The sequence below is a fragment of the Homarus americanus genome, unplaced genomic scaffold (assembly GCF_018991925.1).
Source record: "Homarus americanus isolate GMGI-L3 unplaced genomic scaffold, GMGI_Hamer_2.0 scaffold51859, whole genome shotgun sequence".
Lineage (NCBI taxonomy): Eukaryota > Metazoa > Arthropoda > Malacostraca > Decapoda > Nephropidae > Homarus > Homarus americanus.
The window spans coordinates 17,991,562-18,004,909 of NW_024711292.1; positions in this window are offsets into that span (position 1 = coordinate 17,991,562).

Consider the following 13,348-nt stretch of genomic DNA (forward strand, 5'->3'; position numbering starts at 1 on the left):
GGGAGGAACTGCTGTCTACATGTGTCTTAAGGGAGGAGCTGCTGTCTACATGTGTCTTAAGGGAGGAGCTGCTGTCTACATGTGTCAAGGGAGAAGCTGCTGTATACAAGTGTCTTAGGGAGGAGCTGCTGTCTACATGTGTCTTAAGGAGGAGTTGTTGTCTAGAAGTGTCTTAAGGGAGGAGCTGCTGTCTACAAGTGTCTTAAGGGAGGGCTGCTGTCTACAAGTGTCTTAAGGGGAGGGCTGCTGTCTACAAGTGTCTTAGAGGCCGCTGTCTACAAGTGTCTTAAGGAGGCTGCTGTCTACAAGTGTCTTAAGGAGGGCTGCTGTCTACATGTGTCTTAGGGAGGAGTTGTTGTCTAGAAGTGTCTTAAGGGAGGAGCTGCTGTCTACAAGTGTCTTAAGGGAGGAGCTGCTGTCTACATGTGTCTTAAGGAGGAGTTGTTGTCTAGAAGTGTCTTAGGGAGGAGCTGCTGTCTACAAGTGTCTTAGGGAGGGCTGCTGTCTACAAGTGTCTTAGGGCTGTCTACATGTGTCTTAAGGAGGCCGCTGTCTACAAGTGTCTTAAGGAGGGAGCTGCTGTCTACAAGTGTCTTAAGGAGGAGCTGCTGTCTACATGTGTCTTAAGGGGAGCTGCTGTCTACATGTGTGTCTTAGGGAGGAGCTGCTGTCTACAAGTGTCTTAAGGGCAACTGCTGTCTACAAGTGTCTTAAGGAGGAACTGCTGTCTACAAGTGTCTTAGGGAGGAGCTGCTGTCTACATGTGTCTTAAGGGAGGAGCCTGTCTACAAGTGTCTTAGGAGGAGCTGCTGTCTACATGTGTCTTAAGGGAGGAGCTGCTGTCTACATGTGTCTTAAGGGAGGAGCTGCTGTCTACAAGTGTCTTAGGAGACTGCTGTCTACAAGTGTCTTAAAGGGAGGAACTGCTGTCTACAAGTGTGTTAGGGAGGAGCTGCTGTCTACACGTGTCTTACAGGGCTGCTGTCTACAAGTGTCTTAAGGAGGAGCTGCTGTCTACAAGTGTCTTAAGGGAGGAACTGCTGTCTACAAGTGTCTTAAGGGAGGAGCTGCTGTCTCACATGTGTCTTAAGGGAGGAGCTGCTGTCTACAAGTGTCTTAGGGGAGCTGCTGTCTACATGTGTCTTAAGGGAGGAGCTGCTGTCTACATGTGTCTTAAGGGAGGAGCTGCTGTCTAAGTGTCTTAAGGAGGAACTGCTGTCTACTAGTGTCTTAAGGAGTAGCTGCTCTACATGTGTCTTAAGGGAGGGCTGCTGTCTACAAGTGTCTTAAGGAGGAGCTGCTGTCCATGTGTCTTAAGGAGCTGCTGTCTACAGTGTCTTAAGGGGAGGGTGCTGCTGTCTATGTGTCTTAAGGAGGCGCTGCTGTCTACAAGTGTCTTAAGGGAGGGCTGCTGTCTACAGTGTCTTAAGGAGGAGCTGCTGTCTACCTGTGTCTTAAGGAGGCGCTGCTGTCTACAAGTGTCTTAAGGGAGGAACTGCTGTCTACATGTGTCTTAAGGAAGAGCTGCCGTCTACAGGTGTCTTAAGGGAGGGAGCTGCTGTCTACAAGTGTCTTAAGGAGGGCTGCTGTCTACATGTGTCTTAAGGGAGGAACTGCTGTCTACAAGTGTCTTAAGGGAGGGCTGCTGTCTGTGTCTTAAGGGAGGGCTGCTGTCTACAAGTGTCTAGGAGGGCTGCTGTCTACATGTGTCTTAAGGGAGGGCTGCTGTCTACATGTGTTTAAGGGAGGAGCTGCTGTCTACATGTGTTTAGGGAGGAGCTGCTGTCTACATGTGTCTTTGGGGCTGCTGTCTACATGTGTCTTAGGGAGGAGCTGCTGTCTACAAGTGTCTTAAGGGAGGAACTGCTGTCTACATGTGTCTTAAGGGAGGAGCTGCCGTCTACAGGTGTCTTAAGGGGAGCTGCTGTCTCAAAGTGTCTAGGGAGGAGCTGCTGTCTACATGTGTCTTAAGGGAGGGCTGCTGTCTACAAGTGTCTTAAGGGAGGCTGCTGTCTACATGTGTCTTAAGGAGGAGCTGCTGTCTACATGTGTCTAAAGGGAGGAGCTGCTGTCTACAAGTGTCTTAAGGAGGAGCTGTCTACATGTGTCTTAAGGGAGGAGCTGCTGTCTACATGTGTGTCTTAAGGGAGGAGCTGCTGTTCACATGTGTCTTAAGGGAGGAGCTGCTGTCTACATGTGTCTTAAGGAGGAGCTGCTGTCTACAAGTGTTTAAGGGAGGAACTGCTGTCTACATGTGTCTTAAGGGAGGAGCTGCTGTCTACATGTGTCTTAAGGGAGGAGCTGCTGTCTACAAGTGTCTTAAGGGAGGAGCTGCTGTCTACATGTCTTAAGGGAGGAGCTGCTGTCTCAAGTGTCTTAAGGGAGGAGCTGCTGTCTACATGTGTCTTAAGGAGGAACTGCTGTTCACATGTGTCTTAAGGAGGAGCTGCTGTCTACAAGTGTCTTAAGGGAGGAGCTGCTGTCTACATGTGTCTTAAGGAGGCGCTGCTGTCTACAAGTGTCTTACGAGAGGAACTGCTGTCTACATGTGTCTTAAGGGAGGAGCTGCTGTCTACAGGTGTCTTAAGGGAGGAGCTGCTGTCTACAAGTGTCTTAAGGAGAAGCTGCTGTCTACAGGTGTCTTAACGGAGGAGCTGCTGTCTACAAGTGTCTTAAGGAAGGAGCTGCTGTCTACAAGTGTCTTCAGGGAGGAGCTGCTGTCTACATGTGTCTTCAGGGAGGAGCTGCTGTCCATGTGTCTTAAGGGAGGAGCTGCTGTCTACAAGTGTCTTAAGGGAGGCCGTTGTCTACAAGTGTCTTGAGGGAGGATCTGTTGTCTACAAGTGTCTTTAAGGAGGAGCTGCTGTCTACAAGTGTCTTGAGGGAGGAGCTGCTGTTCACAAGTGTCTTAAGGGAGGCCGCTGTCTACTAGTGTCTTAAGGAGGATCTGTTGTTCACAAGTGTCTTAAGGAGGAGCTGCTGTCTACAAGTGTCTTAAGGGAGGCCGTTGTCTACAAGTGTCTTGAGGAGGATCTGTTGACCACAAGTGTCTTAAGGGAGGAGCTGCTGTCTACAAGTGTCTTAAGGGAGGCCGCTGTCTACTAGTGTCTTAAGGAGGAGCTGCTGTCTCACAAGTATCTTAAGGGAGGATCTGTTGTCAACATGTCTTAAGGAGGAGCTGCTGTCTACAAGTGTCTTAAAGGAGGAGCTGCTGTCTACATGTGTCTTAAGGAGGAGCTGCTGTCTACATGTGTCTTAAGGGAGGAGCTGCTGTCTACATGTGTTTTAAGGAGGAGCTGCTGTCATGCAAGTGTCTTAAGGGAGGAGCTGCTGTCACATGTGTCTTAAAGGAGGAGCTGCTGTCTACATGTGTCTTAAGGGAGGCCGTTGTCTACATGTGTCTTGAGGGAGGCCGCTGTCTACTAGTGTCTTAAGGAGGAGCTGCTGTCTACAAGTGTCTTTAAAGGAGGAGCTGCTGTCTACAAGTGTTAAGGGAGGCCTGTCACAAGTGTCTTAAGGAGAAGCTGCTGTATACAAGTGTCTTAGGGAGGAGCTGCTGTCAACAAGTGTCTTAAGGGAGGAGCTGCTGTCTATTAGTGTCTTAAGGGAGGAGCTGCTGTCTACATGTGTCTTAAGGAGGAGCTGCTGTCTACATGTGTCTTAAGGAGGAGCTGCTGTCTACATGTGTCTTAAGGGAGGCCGTTGTCTACATGCTTGAGGGAGGCCGTCTGTCTACTAGTGTCTTAAGGGAGGAGCTGCTGTCTACAAGTGTCTTAAGGGAGGAGCTGCTGTCTACAAGTGTCTTAAGGGAGGCCGCTGTCACATGTGTCTTAAGGGAGAAGCTGCATACAAGGTCTTAGAGGAGCTGCTGTCAACAAGTGTCTTAAGGGAGGAGCTGCTGTCTACTAGTGTCTTAAGGAGGAGCTGCTGTCTACAAGTGTCTTAAGGAGGAGCTGCTGTCACAAGTGTCTGGGAGAGCTGCTGTCTACATGTGTCTTAAGGAGGAGCTGCTGTCTACAAGTGTCTTAAGGGAGAGCTGCTGTCTACATGTGTCTTAAGGGAGGAGGAGCTGCTGTCTACATGTGTCTTAAGGGAGGCCGTTGTTGTCTACATGTGTCTTGAGGGAGGCCGCTGTCTACTAGTGTCTTAAGGGAGGAGGTGCTGTCTACAAGGTCTTAAGGGAGGAGCTGCTGTCTACATGTGTCTTAAGGGAGGAGCTGCTGTCTACATGTGTTTTAAGGGAGGAGCTGCTGTCATACAAGTGTCTTAAGGAGGAGCTGCTGTTCACATGTGTCTTAAGGGAGGAGCTGTCATACAAGTGTCTTAAGGAGGTGTCTACAAGTGTCTTAAGGAGGCCGTTGTCTACAAGTGTCTTGAGGGAGGCCGCTGTCTACTAGTGTCTTAAGGGATGAGCTTGTCTGCTAAGTATCTTAAGGAGGAGCTGTTGTTCAAGTGTCTTAAAGAGAGCTGCTGTCTACAAGTGTCTTATGAGAGGAGCTGTCTACAAGTGTCTTAAAGGAGGGCTGCTGTCTACAAGTGTCTTAAGAGAGGAGCTGCTGTCTACAAGTGTCTTAGGAGGAGCTGCTGTCTACAAGTGTCTTAAGGAGGAGCTGCTGTCTACAAGTGTTTAAAGGAGGGAGCTGTGTCTACATGTTCTTAAGGAGGAGCTGCTGTCTACAAGTGTCTTGAGGGAGGAGCTGCTGTCACAAAGTGTCTTAAAGGAGGAGCTGCTGTTTACAAGTGTCTTAAGAGAGCTGTCTACAAGTGTCTTAAGGGAGGCCGTTGTCTATAAGTATCTTAAGGGAGGCCATTGTCTACAAGTGTTTAGGGAGGAGCTGCTGTCTAAAAGGTCTTAAGGAGGGAGTTGCTGTCTACAAGTGTCTTAAGGAGGAGCTGCTGTCTACTAGTGTCTGAAGGAGCTGCTGCCTACAAGTATCTTCAGGAGGAGCTGCTGTCTACAAGCATCTTAAGGGAGGAGCTGCTGTCTACAAGTGTCTTAAGGGAGGCCGTTGTCTATAAGTGTCTTTAAGGAGGCCATTGTCTACAAGTATCTTCAGGGAGGAGCTGCTGTCTACAAGTATCTTAAGAGAGGAGCTGTCTACAAGTGTCTTAAAGGAGGAGCTGTCTACTAAGTATCTTCAGAGGAGCTGCTGTTCACAAGTGTCTTAAGAGAGAGCTGCTGTCTACAAGTGTCTTAAGGGAGGCCGTTGTCTATAAGTGTCTTAAGGGAGGCCATTGTCTACAAGTATCTTCAGGGAGGAGCTGCTGTTCACAAGTATTTAAGGAGGAGCTGCTGTCTACAAGTGTCTTAAGGGAGGAGATGCTGTCTACAAGTATCTTCAGGGAGGAGCTGCTGTTCACAAGTATCTTAAGGGAGGAGCTGCTGTCTACTAGTTGAAGGAGCTGCTGCCTACAAGTATCTTAAGGGAGGATATGTTGTCTACAAATCAACTCGTCTTGTGTCAAAATCCTCCTTTTCTGGTAATGAAAGATGGCGTCATAACAGGTTGACCCTGGTCATGAAGTGTCCCAAAGAAAATTCTGCCTGGAGCCCTAGAGGCTGCCTCGCCTGTACTGGCAGTGAATGCCCCCCGTCCTTTCTCCGTGGTGTCGGACAGGTTCCACCACCCCACTACAAACCTACCTTCACCCGCTCTAGGTGTTCCCACAAACTTTCTTGGTAAAATTGACAGGGATTTCTTCAGACGTGACGTCACATACTGTATCCTACAAATGAAACCGTCTAGATATGCCAATCTAACTTAGAGTAAATTATTTTAATTCAAAATTAAGTTTTATAGAAGCCTACTACGACAAAGTTACTGATAACGACGATAGTTTGAATATATATCGAAGCTCAGCTAACCTTGAGCTTATGCTAAGGTAGCTAAATCTGAACACAGTCTTGCGAGCTTAATCTGAGGTAGATATTAAGTTTTCAGAGTTTGCTTGTGTCATCATTGTTATTTCTGACAAGAAAAACATCTGTTGTGAACACCGTCAAAGTTCCTGGTCGAACGTCGTATCTCTGATCTGATTTCACACTCATGATGTAACTGTGGGAAGGAGACTTTTGAAACAACAACAACAATCGTCAACATCTTGAGTATAGCGAGGTGTTCTCAAGAAGTAGAGGAAATCCAACCCCTCTGACGTCACGCGGAATCCAACACAGCCAAGGCGATGTGACGTCATTAAGTTACCAGTTAGTAAGTGACTCATCACAGTGCACAGGGGAAATGTTGTAGCGTCCAAGAAAAACTCCTTTCGTCAAATTCTTTGTATTGAAAGTTTTCCAACTTGTAACTGAATGTTAAAGTTATTGTTTAGTAGTTGGGCAACTTGTGGTTCTCTCTTGCTCTATTTGTTATACATTTTATTACTTTTACTTACACTCCTCCTCCCTCTTGAATTACACACAACCTCCTCCTGACTAACACACAACACTCCACCTGACACCTAAATGACACACAACACAGAGACAAGGGAACTACTAGACTCAGTAATCCGGGTATAGGTGGAGGTAGGTTAGGTTAGGTTAGGTTAGGTTAGGTTAGCGTCACCACACTAGGAGTCAAAAGTGTTCAAATTACAGCAATACTACACCCACACTCAAAGCAGTACAACCCACACACTCACAGCAGTACAACCCACACACTCACAGCAGTACAATCCACACCCTCACATCAGTACAACACACACAACACTACAACCCATATTCACAGCAGTACAACACACACACACACACACACACACACACACACACACACACACACATACACATACACACACACACACACACACACACACACACACACACACACACACAGCACTACAACCCACACACTCACAGAAGTACAATCCACACACACCGGAGTAAAACCCACACACACACTCAGAGCAGTACAACCCACACACTCACAGCAGTACAACCCACACACTCACAGCAGTACAACCCACACACAGCAGTACAACCCCACACACACAGCAATACAACCCACACACAGCAGTACAACCCACAACCAGCAGTACAACCCACACCCACAGCAGTACAACCCACACACAGCAGTACAACCCACACACTCACAGAAGTATAACCCACACACACCGGAGTAAAAACCCACACACACTCACAGCACTACAACCCACACACTCACAAAGAACCCACACACTCACAGCAGTACAACCCACACACTTACAGCAGTATAACACACACACTCACAGCAGTACAACCCACACACTGACAGCAGTACAACCCACACACTCACCGTAGTACAACCCACACACTCACAGCAGTACAACCCACACACTCACAGAAGAGAACCCACACACTCACAGCAGTACAACCCACACACTACAGCAGTATAACACACACACTCACAGCAAGTACAACCCACACACCACAGCAGTACAACCCACACACTCACAGAAGTAGAACCCACACACTCACAGCAGTACAACCCACACACTTACAGCAGTATAACACACACACTCACAGCAGTACAAACCACACACCACAGCAGTACAACCCACACACAGCAGTACAAACCCCACAACCAGCAGTACAACCCACACCACAGCAGTATAACCCACACACTCACAGCAGTACAACCCACACACTCAGAGCAGTACAACCCACACACAGCAGTACAACCCACACACACACAGCACACAACCCACACACAGCAGTACAACCCACAACCAGCAGTACAACCCACACACTACACAGCAGTACAACCCACACAGCAGTACAACCCACACACTCACAGAAGTATAACCCACACACACCGGAGTAAACCCACACACACACTCACAGCACTACAACCCACACACTCACAGAAGTAGAACCCACACACTCACAGCAGTACAACCCACACACTTACAGTATAACACACACACCTCACAGCAGTACAACCCACACACTGACAGCAGTACAACCCACACACTCACCGTAGTACAACCCACACACTCACAGCAGTACAACCCACACACTCACAGAAGTAAACCCACACACTCACAGCAGTACAACCCACACACTTACAGCAGTATAACACACACACTCACAGCAAGTACAACCCACACACTCACAGCAGTACAACCCACACACTCACAGAAGTAGAACCCACACACTACAGCAGTACAACCCACACACTTACAGCAGTATAACACACACACCAGCAGTACAAACCACACACTCACAGCAGTACAACCCACACACAGCAGTACAACCCACAACCAGCAGTACAACCCACACTTACAGCAGTATAACCCACACACTCACAGCAGTACAACCCACACACTCACAGCAGTACAACCCACACACACTCTCAGAAGTACATCCGACACTCACAAAGAAGTACAACCCACACACACCGGAGTAAAACCCACACACACACTCACAGCACTACAACCCACACACTCACAGAAGTACAACCCACAAACATCGGAGTAAAACCCACACACACAATCACAGGACTACAACCCACACACTCACAGAAGTAGAACCCACACACTCACAGCAGTACAACCCCACACAGCAGTACAACCCACACACTCACAGCAGTACAACCCACACACCAGCAGTATAACACACACACACTCACAGCAGTACAACACACTCACAGCAGTACAGCCACACACAGCAGTACAACCCACACACTCACAGCAGCAACCCACACACTCACAGCAGTACAAACCCACACACAGCAGTACAACCCACAACCAGCAGTACAACCCACACACTACAGCAGTATAACCCACACACTCACAGCAGTACAACCCACACTCACAGCAGTACAACCCACACACAGCCTCTACAACCCACGCACACACAGCATACAACCCACACAGCAGTACAACCCACAACCAGCAGCAACCCACACAAAGACAACCCCACACACAGCAGTACAACCCACACACTCACAGAAGTACAACCCACACACACCGGAGAAACCCACACGCACACTCACAGCACTACAACCCACACACTCACAGAAGAAACCCACACACTCACAGCAGTACAACCCCACACAGCAGTACAACCCAGACTCACAGCAGTACACCCACACACTACAGCAGTATAACACACACACTCACAGCAGTACAACCCACACACTCACAGCAGTACAACCCACACACAGCAGTACAAACCACACACTCACAGCAGTACAACCACATACTCACAGCAGTACAACCCACACACAGCAGTACAACCACAACCAGCAGTACAACCCACACACTTACAGCAGTATAACCCACACACTCACAGCAGTACAACCCACACTCACAGCAGTACAACCCACACACAGCAGTACAACCCACACACACACAGCATACAACCCACACACAGCAAACCACACAGAGTACAACCCACACACTCACAGCAGTACAACCCACAAGCAGTACAACCCACACACTACAGAAGTATAACCCACACACACCGGAGTAAAACCCACACACACACTCACAGCACTACAACCCACACACTCACAGAAGTAGAACCCACACACTCACAGCAGTACAACCCACACAGTTACAGCAGTATAACACACACACTACAGCAGTACAACCTACACACTCAGCAGTACAACCCACACACAGCAGCAACCCACACACTTACAACAGTATAACACACACACCACAGCAGTACAACCCACACACTGACAGCAGTACAACCCACACACTGTAGTACAATCCCCACACAAGCAGTCCAACCCACACACTCACAGAAGTACAACCCACACACACACACCCACACACACAGCAGCAACTCATATTAGCAGTAATAGCAGTACAGCACACACACAGCAGTTCACACCAGCAGTACAAACCCACATTCCACACTTACAGCAGTACATGAACCCACACACACTGGAGTTGTACTGGTTGTGAGGGGTTGTACCCTTAGTGTGTGGGTTGTACTGCTGTGAGTGTATGGGTTATACTGCTGTAAGTGTACGGATTGTACTGCTGTGAGGTGTGAGTTGTACTGCTGTGAGGTGTGTGGGTTGTACTTGGTTGTGGGTTGTACTGCTGTGAGTATGTGGGTTGTACTGCTGTAAGTGTGTGTGTTGTACTGCTGTAAGTGTGTGGGTTATACTGCTGTAAGTGTACGGATTGTACTGCTGTGAGTGTGTGAGTTGTACTGCTGTGAGTGTGTGGGTTGTACTTCTGGTTGTGGGTTGTACTGCTGTGAGTATGTGGGTTGTACTGTAAGTGTGTGTGTTGTACTGCTGTAAGTGTGTGGTTATATGCTGTAAGTGTACGGATTGTACTGCTGTGAGTGTGTGTGGGGTTATACTGCTCTGAGGTGGGTTGTACTGCTCTAAGTGTGTGGGTTGTACTGCTGGTGTAGGGTTGTACTGCTGTGATGCGTGGGTTGTACTGCTGTGAGTGTGTGGGTTGTACTGCTGTGAGTGTGTGGGTTGTACTGCTGTGTGTGTTGTACTGCTGTGAGTGTGTGGTTGTACTGCTGGTTGTGGGTTGTACTGCTGTTTGTGGGTTGTACTGTTATAGTGTGTGGGTTGACGCGGTGAAGGTGTGAGTGTGTTGGGTTGTTGAGTTAGAGTGTGTGGGTTGTACTGCTGTGAGTGTGTGGGTTGTACTCACCGTAGTACAACCCACATACACTCACAGCAGTACAACCCACACACTCACAGCACTACAACCCACACACTCACAGCAGTACAACCCACACAGTCTTACATTGAGCTCTATAGTTCAGTGTTTCCTAGAACCAGGATCGGGGCCCCATCACCAGGTGTCATGGAGTCGTAGGGGTCGTAAGTGGCAAGGGTCACATCCATTCTTAATAGGTCGTGTGTCAAGGGAAACAACCGTGTGATATTTGATAGCTGGTTAGGTCAGGGGCATAACGCAGACATTTTTATGAGGTTTATATAGCGGGTGAGACATGTTAGGTCTGGCTTGGTCGCTGGATGCACATCAAGTATCTAATGTTAAGGGGACAATCGACGGGAAAAAAGTCCGAAATTTTATGAAAATCGATTTTTCTGAAGAAAATTTTCTTATACTCCATCAGCGGAGCCGAAGCTGGCAATTTTCCCCCTCATTTAGAATTCACAGCCACGATTTACTTGGAGTTCGATGGCAGGATAGACCTTTTGGAAGAGTAGTAGTATATACTGGAATACTAAAATAACCATTTGGCAAATTTTCCTGATAGATTCCTGAGTTGCTCACTGAGTCTTTTCATTTTGTGTAGTACAGTCTTCATTAAAGACTGAGGCAACAAAGTGCTTCTCCCTTACCCTTGGAATGGTAGTTTTTCTGGCCTTCAATAAAACAAAGATGAATTTTCAGCTTACCAAGTTTTGAATCAGCTTACCGAAGACATTCAGAAGTGGAGAATCGTGCTCTCAGAACGCTTGTAAAATTTGGAACCACTTACGTCTGTGAGTCAGCTTTCGTTTTACTGCTTTACGCAAATGTAAATAACGTAAATGTATTTCAAGTATTAGCTTGAAAAACTGCTTTCTCTGGTCATTAACCGTATACACCCACAGGAACAGCAAATTAAGCAAACTGGTGAAGGTGTTACAAGAATTTAATCCGCAAATTCAATTTAGTGGTATTCAAATTAAAGAACACATTGCAAAATTGGTTTAAATAAATACAAAGTTCCTGATGAACTGCAATCCTCAGTTGTTTTTCAAGTGGTTACTAAACGATAACTGAAGGTAGAATTGCCAAACACCAGGGTCGTTCGTTCAGAACTAACAAACTATTGTCAAAACCATCCTATTCAGCAATCAGCGACCATAGCCAGGCATGAGATTACATAAAAAAAGACACATGTCGTGCATTTTGTCCTATGTAGGAAGAAATATCTTTCTCAAGCTCAGCCAGATGATATATAGTTTTTATGCTTGGAATCCAAGCAATGTGAGATGCTAATTATAGTTCAAAAATTCTCACAGATTTATTGGAATTTATTTTCGATATGGCAGACTAAAATAATGTCCTCATGTTTGTAAACATGAGGACTGTGATGAAGCTCTAATTGTTGTTTTGCAAAACTTGCACGCTGCATTGGTTTCATCATCCGGTACACTTACGATCCATTCTCCAAGGCCATCTTCTTTCTTATATTTTTTGCCATACTTAGCCCATTTACCAATTTCCACTACAGCACACGTATACACGCGGTCGCACTGACCACGGTTGAGAGTAAAATGGCTGTGAAGATTCTGGAGAGTTGAGAACATCAACATGGGGTTTCAATCAAGCCGCATGACTGTCAGGTCAACTAATCAGGTCATGCCCTCAAAATTGTGACTAAGTCCCAGGTTGCGGTTCTGACTTTCTACCTCATTTACACACAATTGCAGGGTCTCAATTGTTTCTCGCACTATTGACAATACAACATACATATACTGCATCGTTTTTCACTATTTTTTATTTTTATAATTTTTTTATTTATTTATGGTTATTATTATTATTTTTATTATTATTATTATTTTAGTTGTTTTATAAACTTTATTCATTATTTTTATTATTATTATTATTATTATTATTATTATTATTATTATTATTATTATTATTATTATTATTATTATTATTATTATTATTATTATTATTATTATTATTATTATTATTATTATTATTATTATTATTATTATATTTTCGCCCCCCAGGCCCAGATGTGGGTCAGTGACCTGTGACCGGGTGGGCTAATCCTCGCAAAAAACAATAATAATAAATAAAAATAAATAAAATAAAAGTAATCCCCTTGAGAGAGGGGGAAGAAGTCTCAGGTCTGCGTTACTGGCCGCCAGGCTGTCAGCAGTCATATGTCTGTCACCTGACCTGTACACTCTGACCAAAAAGTATCGATGCAGGGTGAGATCGACGAGTTCCGAAACGATACGTATACACTGTGATATGTCGGGAAGGTTGGTAAGGAATGCAAGGGAGGCGAAGACAAACCCCAAAGGATTCTACCAAATGTATCAAGCTAAAACACGAGAAAAGATTGGACCAATACGGTCAGACACCGGCGAGCTCACTGATAACGACAGAGAAATGAGCAATAATTTGAATAAATATTTTTCAACAATTTTCACCACCGAAAATTTAAACATGATACCCGAGGCACCGACTCTATTCAGAGATAGTGAAGAAAACAAATTAAGTGAGATAGTAGTGACTAGTAACGATGTTAGTAAGCAAATGAACAAACTAAAGCCTAATAAGTCACCTGGTCCCGTGAGATATTTGCCGGAAATATTAAAAAAGGAATGTAAGGAAAGAGCTTAGTATGCCCTCAGCAAGTTGTTTTAACATGTCCTTAAAACAGGTGTAGTACCAGAATCTGGAGGATAGCCCG